Here is a 12,723-nt window from a genome sequence, read left to right as displayed (position 1 = left end):
TGTCCTACATCAAATGGACTTAACTGATATATACAGAACCTTTCATTGCAAAAAAGCAAAATACACATTCTTTTCAAAGGCACACAAAACATTTTCAAAGATAGACCATATGATAGGATACAAAACAAGCCTCAACAAATTCAAGAAAATTGAAATCATATCAAGAATCTTATGGGACAATATTGGACTGAAACTAGAAACCAACCTCAAGGAAAAAATTCAAAAACACTCAAACTCATGGAGATTAAATAGCATGCTATTAAACAATGAATGGGTCAAGAATGAGGTCAAGGAGGAAATCAAAAAGTTTCTAGAAACAAATGAAAATGAACTCACAACAATCCAAAACTTATGGGACACAGCAAAGGCAGTCCTGAAAGGGAAGTTCATACTGATACAGGTATACCTAAAAAAGACAGAAACATTTCAAATGAACAACCTAGCCCTACATCTACAGGAACTGGAGGAATAACAACAAAGATAGCCCAGAGCAAGTAGAAGGAAGAAAATAACCAAGATCAGAACACACTTAAACAATACAGAGGCTAAAGAAACAATTTTAAGGATCAATAAATCCAGGAGCTGATTCTTTAAAAACATAAACAATGGCCCTGGCTGGTGTAGTTCAGTGGATTGAGCATGGGCCTGTGAACCAAAAGATCGCAGTTCGATTCCCCATCAGGGCACATGCCCGGGTTGCAGGCCAGTTCCTAGCAGGAGTCAGTTCCCAGCAGGGGATGCACCAGAAGCAACCATACATTGATATTTCTCTCCTCTCCTTCCCTTCCCTTCTAAAGATAAATAAATAAAATAAAAAACATAAACAAAAGTGACAAGACTTTAAAGAGACTCATCAAGAAAAAAAGGGGAACCCAAATAAATACAATCAGAAATGACAGAGGAGAAATTACGACCAACACCACAGAAATACAAAGGAGTGTAAGAAATTACTATGAAGAACTATATACCAAGAAATTTGAAAACATAGGTGAAATGGACAAATTTTTAGAAAAATATATTCTTCCAAAACTGAATAAAGAAGCATAAAGCCAAACAGACCAATAACAGCAGATGAAATAAAAGCAGTAATAAAAAAACTCCCAACACACAAGTCCTGGACTGTACAATTTCACAGGAGAATTTTACAAAACATTTAAGGAAGAGCTAACCCCTATCCTTCACAGACTTTTCAAAAAAGAACCAAGAAGAGTGAAGACTCCCAAAATCTTTTTATGAGGCCAGAAACATCCTAATTCAAAAACCAGATAAAAACATAACAAAGAAATAAAACTTCAGGCCAATATTGCTAATGAGCATAGACTCTAAAATCCTCAAAAATTTTGGCAAACCGCATCCAAAAATACATTAAAAAGATCATACACCATGACCAAGTGGGATTCATCCCAGGGATGCAAGGATGGTACAATATTTTCACATCAATAAACATAATACATCACATAAACAAAAGGAAAGACAAAAATCACATAATCATGTCAATAGATGTGTAAAAAGCATTTGATAAGGTACAGCACCCATTTATGATAAAAAACACTCAAAGTGGGAATAGAGGGAGCATTCCTCAACATAATAAAGGCCATATACGAGAGACCTACAACCAACATCATACTCAATGGACAAAAACTAAAAGCTTTCCCACTAAGATCAAGAACAAGACAAGGTTGTCCACTTTCACCACATCTATTCAACATAGTATTGGAAGTTAGCCACAGCAATCAGACAAAAAAAAATAATAAAAGGTATCCAAATTGGAAAGGAGGGAGTAAAACTGTCAGTGTTTGCAGAGGACATGATAGTGTATGCAGAAAACCCTATAGATTCCACCAAAATACTACTCAATCTAATAAGTGAATTTGGCAAAAACAGTGGGGTACAAAGTCAATATCCAGAAATCAAAGGCATTTTTGTCCACAAACAATAAAATATTAGAAACAGAAATCAAGAAAAAAATCCCATTTACTATAGCAACAAGAAAAATAAAATACCTTGGAATAAACCTAACCAAGGAGGTAAAAGACCTATACTCAGAAAATTATATAACATTGAATCAAAAAAACAAGGAAGACAAAAATAAATCAAAACAGGTTCATGAATTGGAAAAATTAACATCATCAAAATGTCTATACTACCGAAAGCAATTTATAGATTCAATGCAATCCCCATTAAAATACCAATGACATATTTCACAGATATAAAACAAACACTTGAAAAATTTATATGGAACCATGAATGACCTTGAATAGCTGCAGCAATTTTAAGAAAGAAGAACAAAGTAGGTGGGATCATCAAACAATATTACAAGGCTACAGTATCAAAATAGTCAGGTACAGCCATAAGAACAGACACATAGATTAATGGAACAGAATAGAGCGCCCAGAAATAAGCCCACATCTCTACAGTAAGTTAATATTCAACCAAGGGGGCAGAAACATAAAATGGAATCAAAATGGCCTCTTTAGCAAATGGTGTTGGGAGATCTGGACAACTACGTGCAAAAAAATGAAACCAACCACAAACTTACGCCATACTCAAAAATAAACTGAAGATGGGTAATACAAGTCCCAGAGGAGAGACAGGCAGGAAAATCTCATATATTCTAAGCAGCAATATTTTTACCAATTTGTTACCTAGAGCAAGGGACATATAGGAAAGAATAAACAAATAAGACTTCATCAAAATAAAAACTTTCTGTATGGCTAAAGAAAACATTAGCAAAACTAAAAGGGAACCAACTGTATGGGAAAATATATTTGCCAATGATAATCTCAGACAAGAATTTGAGCTCCAAAATATGTAAAGAACTCACACAACTCTGTTTCAGAAAGACAAACAATCCAATTAAAAAATGGGCTAAGAACCTGAACAGACACTTCTCTAAGGATATACAGAGGGTCCAGAGACATATGAAAGGATGCTCAGCATCACTAGCCATCAGAGAGATGCACATTAAAACCACAATGAGATACCACTTCACACCAGTCAGAATAGCCATCATAAACAAAGCAATAAACAATGAATGCTGCTCAGGTGATAGAGAAAAGGCAACCCCAGTACATTGTTGGTGGAAATGCAGGCTGGTCCAGCCACTATGGAAAACAGTATTTCTGGAAATTCCCAGTATTTTCTGGGAATTTCCCCAGAAAACTAAAAATGGAACTACCTTTTGACCTGGCAATTCTACTGCTGGTATTATACCCTAAGAACCCTGAAACACCAATTCAAAAGAATGCATGCACCCCAATGTTCATAGCATCACAATTTACAATAGCCAAGTGCTGGAAGCAGCCTAGGTGCCCATGAGTAAATGAGTGGATCAGTGAACTATGGTACATTTACAGGATGGAATACCATGCAGCAGAAAGAAAGAAGTACCTACTACTTTTCATGACAACATTGATGAAACTGGAAAGTATTATGCTAGAGAAATAAGCCAGGTAGTGAAAGACAAATACCATACGATATCACCTATAAGTGGAACCTAATTAACAAAACAAACCAACAAGCAAAATATAGCCAGAGACATTGAAGTCGACCGTAAACTGACAGTAACCAGAGGGGAGGAGAGAGGAAAGTAACATGGGAAATAAGGGAAAGGGACATAAATGAACATGATTGAGGAACCCATGGACAGAGCTGAGGAGGGGTGGGATTGAGGGTGGGAGATGGGTGTGGGTAGGGCAGGGGAAAGTGGTGATGAGAAAATGGAGACAACTGTATTCAAACATCAATAAAATCAGTAAAAAAATTAAATATATTTGATACTGAATAATTTGTAAGAGAGAATTAAACAGTAGAGTTATAAAATGAGGCCAGGTTGAGAAGGAAGGTTCAAGTACAAGTTTCAAAGTAAATTTTTGAGCAATATAACATCTATCAGGAAATTACAGCAATAGGCCAATTACGACAGCTTTCATGGGCAAGCACAAGCTAAGATAAAATGATTAAATTTAAGCAAAAAAATAATATGCAGATCTGATGGGCAAGAGGCAGACAAGTCCAGAGGCAGTAACTGCAGGTGTTAAACTGCAGGTATTTGTGGGGAAATTCTGCACACAAACACAGCAAGTTTGGCAAAGAAAGTTAATCCCTCTTAAGCAGGTGGCAGCAGCTTCTCTAGAGGAAGGAGCAATGCAACTTTGGAATGCTGGAGCATGCTTTGATTCTGGTTTTACCATTCAGAAATAGGACCTCAGGAATAATGTAGTTCCTTCCAGTTAGACTTGGAACCCATGGGGTTTGAGCCCATTTCTGTGTGTATCACTTGGGCTCAAAGCTCCTTTGGCTTTAAGTTGCAGGGGTTGGGGGGTCACTTACCTTGATGCCAGGCTTATACATCAAATGGCTTAATTGGGGGTTTATGTGCTTACAGATCTCCATGTTTAAAAATACAAGCTTTTTGTCATATGTATACCTGTTGTCAAATGATTTTAAACCTTCAAAAAGTACAAATAGAAAAGTGAAAGTTCTCCCCACACTGCCCCCTACTCCTATAGGCCAGAGGTGAACACCATCAGCAAATGGGTGTGCATCTTTTCAGTTTTCTAAATGTATAATGCAAAGTTTTTGTCTTTAAAACAAGTGAGATCTATCTATATAGAGTTACTTTAGACTTACTATATAATTGCCATGTTTCAACACCAATATAAATAGAGCTACTTCTTTTTAGTGGCTGCTTACTATTCCATTGTATGGATATATCATCCTCTATTTAACTAATGAGCTGCTAATGGGTACTAAATGTTGTTTCCAATACTTCCTCTTACAAAAACGGTAAAGTTAATATCCTTGTGGCATGTATCTCTACTCACTTATGTGATTATTTCTGTGGGACAGATTCTGAGAAGTGTATTGCTAGCTCTGTGACACAAATTCTAAGAAGTGTAATTGCAGGTTAAATGGTAAGGACATTTTAACATTTGATATGTAAAGTTTATATTCATTCGTACTCCATCTCCCTAACACCCTTGCCAACAGTGGATATAATCACTCCACATCCCTGCCAAATGAGTAAGTAAAATAATCTCATATTAAATTTTATTTTCTTCATTTTTAATTAAGTACTTGTGTTTCCATGTGCTTCAAAGTCATTTTCATTTGATTTTTAAAAAATTAGTTACTCATATTCTATGTCTATTTTACTATTGGATGTTGATCTTTTTCTGTGGATTTATAAGAATTCAACATATTATGAATCTCAACCTTTTATCTGGAATAAAAATTATAAATATTTTCCCCAACTTTTTTTTTAACTTTGTTTGGGGGTGTCCTTTATCAAACAAAAGCTGCTTGATTTTTACTTAATTAAATATATTATTCTTTTTTTAAAAGCCTCTGGATTTCATGTTATGCCCTAATCCCAAGATTATAGATCTTTTCACTCATATTTTGTTTTAGTAATTTCAACACTTAAGTCTTTCATCATGTGGGAATATTTGTATGTTTGGAATGAGGTGAGGGTATAACCAAGGATCCTAATATGATGCACTTTTCCATTATAAATAGGTACTTTGGACTGATTCTCTCAACATCCATTTTATCTGGCTTCTATTTGGGGCAATTGGAAAGCTGGGGTTCTAAAAGCAATTTATGTTCTATTATTTAGATGCAACCATGAGAGATTCTGTAAAACAGAAGTGAATCATCTTCCCATGGCTCTTGAATGTTGCCATTAGCAAGGAAATTCAGAAAATGTGAGACTGACTTGCACCAGTGCTTTGATGTCTGTCTGCCAGCTCTCTGGGAATCAAGAAGCAATGGTGCTAGGCTTCTTAATGCAACTCCAATTCCCAGAACACTGCTCTAGACACCATGGCCCATTTCCCTAAACATGAGAGGTAGTCACAAACTCAATAGCTTCTGGTTTCTAGTGCAGCTTCAGTGGCAGTGTCTATGTGAGCTTCAGTGGCTCCTTACTGAATCAGTTCTGTTAATGCTGAGCCAGTCCAGGATATCCAGCCTAGGATGCTCTTGTAGCCCTTCCAAGAGTGCGTTAAACATTTTTGTGCCTACATTAAATCACCTTTAAATCACCTCAAAATACTCAGCACAATTTCTATTTCTGGTGCTCAACCCCAACCAATACAATGTTTGATTTACATGTTTCAGTCAATGATGGACCAACCATATACATGCTGGTGGTTCCATAAGATTATAATGAAGCTAAAATATTCCTATCACCTACTGACTTCATAGCCATCATAACTGCATAATGCAACACACTACTTGTATGTTTGTGGTGATGCTCATGTATACAAATCTGGACCTGGCTGGGTAATTCAGGTGGTTAGAGCATCATCCCAATGAACCAAGGTTGTGGGTTTGATCCCCAATTAGGGCAGATACAAAAATCAACAAGTGAATGCATAGATGGGTAGAGCACCAGATCAACGCTTCTCTCTCTCTCTTTCTCTCTGTTCCTCTCTCCTCTAAAATTAATCAATACAAATATATAAAAGAATAAATCTACTACACTGGAATCATAAAAGTACAGTACATACAATTATATATAGTATATACTACATGATAATGATAATAAACCACCATGTTGTTGTTTATGTATTTCCTATACTATACTTTTTATCATTATTTTAGAGTGTACTCTTTACTTATTTCTTAAAATGTCTGCTGTAAAACAGTATGCCATGTTCTGCCAGCAGCAAGTTCATCTAGTCTTTACCGCATCTCTTGATGGCATCATTTTCTTGTGTTTGATTTAATCTTGTGTTGTTTTATAAATTTATTGTAAGCTAAGTGTACCAAGACTAAAGTTGTGTACGGTACATCCTAGGTCTTCACATTCACTCATCACTCACTGACTCACCCAGCATAACCTCCACTCCTACAAGCTCCATTCATGATAAATGCCCTACGCAGGAGCAGCATTTAAAAAGTATTTTATATCACATTTTTAATGTATCTTTTCTATGTTTAGGTATGTTTAGATACATAAATACTTACCATTGTGTTACAATTGCTTATAGTTTTCAGGTCTGTAACTTGCTGTACAGGTATGTAGACCAGGAGCAATCCAGGGATAGCCAAACTTGTGGTGTCTCTGGGCTACAGTGGAAGAAGAAGAGTTGTCTTGGGCCATACATTAAATACACAGTGACACATAATTACAAAAAATCTCATAATGTTTTAAGTAAATTTTGATATTGTGTTGGGCTGCATTCATAGCCATCCTGGGATGCATGTGGCCTATGGGGCCATACTTCTAGCTGCTGGACCATATAGCCTAGGTGTGTAGTAGGCTATACTACCAATGTTCATGTAAGTGCACTCTGTGATGTTCACACAATGACAAATCACCTAAAGAAGCATTTCTCAGAATGTATCCTGTCATTAAACAGTGCATGACTGTGTTTATCATATATGATTTTACACTTATAGGTAAGTGTAGAATTTTAGTTCCACTACATTGATCAATTTGTCTTTCAATGATGACACATTGTTTCAACATCTAATATCCAATGTCTCATTGAATAAATCAAATAAGTTCACCACATATATTCTTTTTCAAAGCCAATCCAGTTATTTTGTAATATTTATTCTTCCAGTTGAAAATGAGAATAAACATATCAAGTTCTTCAAAATATCCACCAGAATTTTGATTAAATGGGATTATACTTATCAGTAAATATGGGGGTAATTATCATCTTTACAATATTGACTCTTTTAATCTTTTAGACTGAACACTAAGCGTGTTCAGTCTCTTCACTTATGTCTCCTGTTATATCATTATTCAGTGTTTAATAGTTTACTTCCATAGATCAGCTTGCTGATCTTCCAATTAAATTAGCGAGTGCATGTTATACCAAAAAATAAAGTGCTGAAGAGGACTTCCCTGACACTTCCCCCACAAACCTGGTGTTTCTTCTCAGCTGTGCCTACATACAACTACATTTACACCTGACAAGAAACTAAAAAATGTTGCTGTAATATGGAATAGATGACACTTCTGGGTCAGGAGTGGTCTTCATAGTTCTGTGAGAGATAAGGAAAAAATGGACATTCATTTTTCTGCAAGATTTAGATAGTAGTTTCTCTATTCGCTACTTTCAGTGAGGTATATATTATGAGGAAACTCATTTTTGAGAATTTTGCTTTATTTTACCCTTCTATGGTTTTTGGAAGAAAGGAAAAAATGTGCCGAGTCCAGGATTCCTAGAGGTTGAAGCCTGAGTATGAGCTCATGTGCTCGGGTTTTTTTTGGAGGCATACCCCAGAACTGCAAGAGGAAGGGAAAGAAGGCATGGTAGGTGAAGACTAGAGGAAGTAAAGGAGCCTCTGTGTTTCCCAGCTGACTGCAGTTCTTCAAGGTGACAAGAGCATCCCCCACCCCTGTTCACCCAGCTTTGTGGGCACTGTCCATCACATGCCTTTAACCCCAGGGCAAGCAGTGGAGGCTCAGGGTAGTGGAGGCACAGGGACTCGGTCAGGGGCACACAACTGGACTTGTGCAGTGGGGGTTTTTGTAAGGGTTCTCTTCTTGCATATTAGGAAGAAAATCCTAAGTAGCAGGAGCAATAGGCAGCAGGCATCCTGCACTGGGAATATCCCTCAGAGGGCAGGGAGCAAAGGGTCCTCAGCCTCGCTTAACCCTGTCAAGTCCAGGTCAGAGATGTACAGCCTAGAGCTGAGCTGCATCACACATGTAGCCAATGTTCCCCGTGTGCAACTGTCCAGGATGGCACTGAACTCCTGAGTGCAACTGCCCAATGCATGAAGCCTGGGTCCAATGCTCGGTTCCAAAACCTCTCGCTTTCTCATGGGATAGCATGAGGGTGAAATGCCTTAAAATGGGCGATGCCCATCAACTGGAGGATGAATGCATATGCAGAGTCCCCCCAGAGATTTATGCCTCCCCAAAGCTTCCTGAATTCAAGAGATGTGTCCCTGTGAAGGTGAAATCTTCATGCACAAAGATGGTTTCCTTTCTCAGAGCTGAAAAGCCTGCAAGAGGTCTTAACACCTAGGGCAGGAACTAACGTGTATGCAGCACCCAATGCGGTGCCAGGATGCAGCCTAACACTAGGCGTGCTGTCTGATGCTTCAGCTCCTTTGTATGGCAGCAGAGTTAACAGATGCCCCTAAGGTGCTACACCAGGCCCACACCAGTTGTCACTATTGTACTATTTTCCCTGTGAGGAAACTGAGGCATTGGTGTTTCTTGTCACTTACATGGGGTTGCCTGCCATGTGGTAGAGACTTATGGATCCCAGGGCCCCCCAACTATGGAATTTAGGCCTTCATCCACTTCCCCACTGATTATTAATGTGCGATGGTTTGTGTAAAAACATGTTTAAAACAAGGTGTCACTTTTTAGACCACGTTCCCCAAGCTAGCTATGCTCCTGCCTGCCTAAATAACGTACAAGCCTTGTTGGTTTGGCAAGTCTGGGTCCTCAAGCCTGACCTGTGCCTGCTTGGCCTTCCAGCCCAGTCTCCCACAGCCAGACTCTGTACATGCTGTGTCCTGGCAAGCTCCTTCCTGGACTTGCAGCTCCTTGGACCACTCAATCACCGACCTCCAACCTTTGTCTTTGCTAGGCAGGTCCTTCCATTTGGCATCTTTTAACCTGTCTGTGGAATGCTCACCCATCTTTCAAAACTGGTCAAATCCACCTCTTTCAGGAAGTGTTTTCATCTCCCTTCAGTGGGTTATGGGTCTTCTTTTCTTTATCTGGCTTTTTGCATGAGTTACACATTGTCACATCAACTTGTCTGGTGCTTCTCACCTCCCACTGACTTATAAGGGCCTTGCTTAGCTCCTGGCTCCTGGTCAGCAAAGATTCATTAAGTGAAAGAGTGAATGAATGAGCACATAGTCCAGGGCAGGCACAAGGCCTCATTCAACTCTTCCAGGAACGCCCCAGTATATGATTCTCAATAAACAACAGAATTAATGGACTTTTATCTTCATCCACCTCTGAGATGTTCTTTTGCAGAGGCAGGCACTCACTGGCTTAACTGAATTGAATGAATTGGCTGTGTAACAGAATTCATTGTCCATTTTCAATCAGTAGGGACACACATTCATGTACACAGAGTTACATACCCATGTATATACACACATTGTCAGTTTCCCTGATGCTGACTGATTTTGATTGGGCTAATAATAATAATCATAACACCTAACACTGGCACCTCTCCTAAGCAGTTAGGAGATCTTAGCTCATTTTATGCTCAGAACAACCTGTTGAGATTGTCATTTTTATTATTACTGGTTCGCAGAAGGGGAGACTAAAGCAGAGAGCAGGTAAAGAAAGTAACTTGTCCTGGGCACGTAGCTCTTGAACAGTGAGGCCAGAGTGGGGACCTACCATGGTATGCTCCTCACCACTGGGTTCTAATGCCTATTCATCTAGCTGACTGCTTGAGAGCCAGCTCTCCTGTCATCCTGTAAGCATACCAGCATGACAAAACCCTCCATGAATGCATGTGTATTGCTTGGGAAATTCATTCCAAACAAGATGAGCTGAAATCCTCAGCATTTCTGATGAATTGCTCTGGGTGTATTAAACTGGAAGTTTCTCAGAAGATCAGAAATGTGGTCAAGCCCCCAATTTCCGGGCTTCTTAGTGCATTTACCAAATTGATAGCATTCATTTTAATCTCTTGCTGAAACAAACCACACCTACTGAAAATAACTTTGTCTCTAAATCTGTCAGTGTGCATTTCACAGTATAATTTTCTCTTGTGCATGTTACAGTTAGGCAGAGTTGGAGGTTGTGGGTGAGCCAGCATTAACCTGGAGCTGCTTATCTGGAAATGCCAAAGTGGCAGGTCTCCCTTTCTGCACTGGGCACTATTACTCATGTTGAAGAATCCCCCCAGTGCAAGGCCAGAAGGCATGCTTCAGTCTTGTTCAACTGTCAGGTATCAGAGGCAGGAACAAGGTTCAGAGAGATGAAATAACTCCCTTATGAGTGTGATTAAAGGAATGCACAAGAACCCCAGCCTCCTGCATTGCAGCCAGGGCTCTTTCCAGTAGACTGCCCTGTACATGACTTTGCAGAAATGTTTCAGATAAGGTTTGCCTCTGTGACTGGAGCAGCATTGCAATGTGAATGTGTTATCTCTTATTCTTTGTAAAATGACTTTTGTTAGAACACATTTCACAATTTTATATTTCACACACTGTAACCCTGCCAGGTCCCCTGTCATCAGCTAACTGCTGCCACAATGCTTGCTCCATCACTTGAGGTTTTGCAATGAACATAATTAGCTGCTTCCCAAGTCTTGACAATGTTTAGTATATTCCCAATTCTCACCCATGTCTTTTATTAGTTTCCTTTAGTTTGTATCTTTGCTCATGTATATTATTTAACATGAGCAGACAAAAATGCTAATTGAAATGTAGGCTATCTGTGGTGACTAAATTTAAAGATGTGTTCCAGTTTTTGTAATGTTGTAGTTGCAACATCTTCTCTTCTTTTGCAAAATCTCCTCTTTCTGGTCTTTTGGAAATGCTTTGAAATGTATCAGACTATCAGCTGCTTTTGTCTGGGGCAATCATGTAGTTGATGTGAAGATCTAATTTCTTTCTTAGCTTGAACAAGAGCCATTTAATAGGAAACATTCTGGCTTTCCATACTTTAAAACCTGTGCTTAGATCTATGGAAAGTGTTATTTGACCGTACTCTATTACCCAATTTCCCATAAAAATTAATTTTTGAAGAATAACGTCAAGCATGCTAATGGCACTACTGCCAATGGCAGAAGCTGGGGAATTGAGTGACTGAGGATGGAGGTCAGAGTGGAAATTTTAAACAATGTCTGGGTTGTGACTGGGATAAGCAGGGCCAAGAGAGAAGAGGGTGTGGAATTTTGGTGGAGGAAAGAATCAGAAGGAGAAATAAGGATTTGATAACTGGGAAAAGGCCAAAGGGGGTAGAAAAAATGCATGGAATAAATCGAGAAACCCATACAGGCAAATAAAGGTCAACAACAGTAGAATGAAAAGAGAAGCCACAGGAGGTGAGGGGCTAGCCTGATAATTAGAAATGGCATGAACTGTAGAAACAAAACAAAGTATATGAGGGAAAGAAAGACATGCCATTCCAGGAAGTTTCTGTCTAAACATTCAATGCCTAGGTCAAAGCCGAAATACCACCACACAAATAAGACTGATGGGTGTGGCAGGCCTCCTGTGGGTGACAAGCCACGGCAATGATTTGAAAGTCTCATCCTGGAAGAAAAACAAAACTATAGCCTACAGATTCCTAGAAATTGTTTTTGTTCTGTTTATAAAGTGTTTTTTAAGAAAAGGACACAATATCTTCAATAAACACAATGTGGTAGAAAGATGGTGGTCCTAGACACAGGACTCCTGATGCTGGCTGTGGGTGCCAGTAGTTACCAAAGGGTTTTCAGCTGGAGACTTTTCTACAAAGAAATTCAGAAGCCGTTATCTAGAACAGATAGACAGGGTACGGGTCTCCATGCAGAGAGCCTCCCTTCCTAGGGTATCTCTGCAGAATTCCTCAATCAAAAGGCATGGACTGTCCAGCCTCCAGCTTAGTAAGACAGGGCAGGGGCTTAGGGGAGAGTGGTTAACAGTTGCTTGCCAAACTGAAAAATCAGGACATTTTACCAAAAAATTAAAACACCAACTGGTTTTTGACAAATTGGAGCTTTGGGTCATTGTGTCCACAATGAGACTAAGAACTTTCCATTTCACACTTCAACCTGAACTCCTCCC

The sequence above is a fragment of the Artibeus jamaicensis genome, unplaced genomic scaffold (genome assembly GCF_021234435.1).
Source record: "Artibeus jamaicensis isolate MK-2021 breed Jamaican fruit bat unplaced genomic scaffold, CSHL_Jam_final contig_264, whole genome shotgun sequence".
NCBI classification, from domain to species: Eukaryota; Metazoa; Chordata; class Mammalia; order Chiroptera; family Phyllostomidae; genus Artibeus; species Artibeus jamaicensis.
This window is presented reverse-complemented; position numbering follows the sequence as displayed.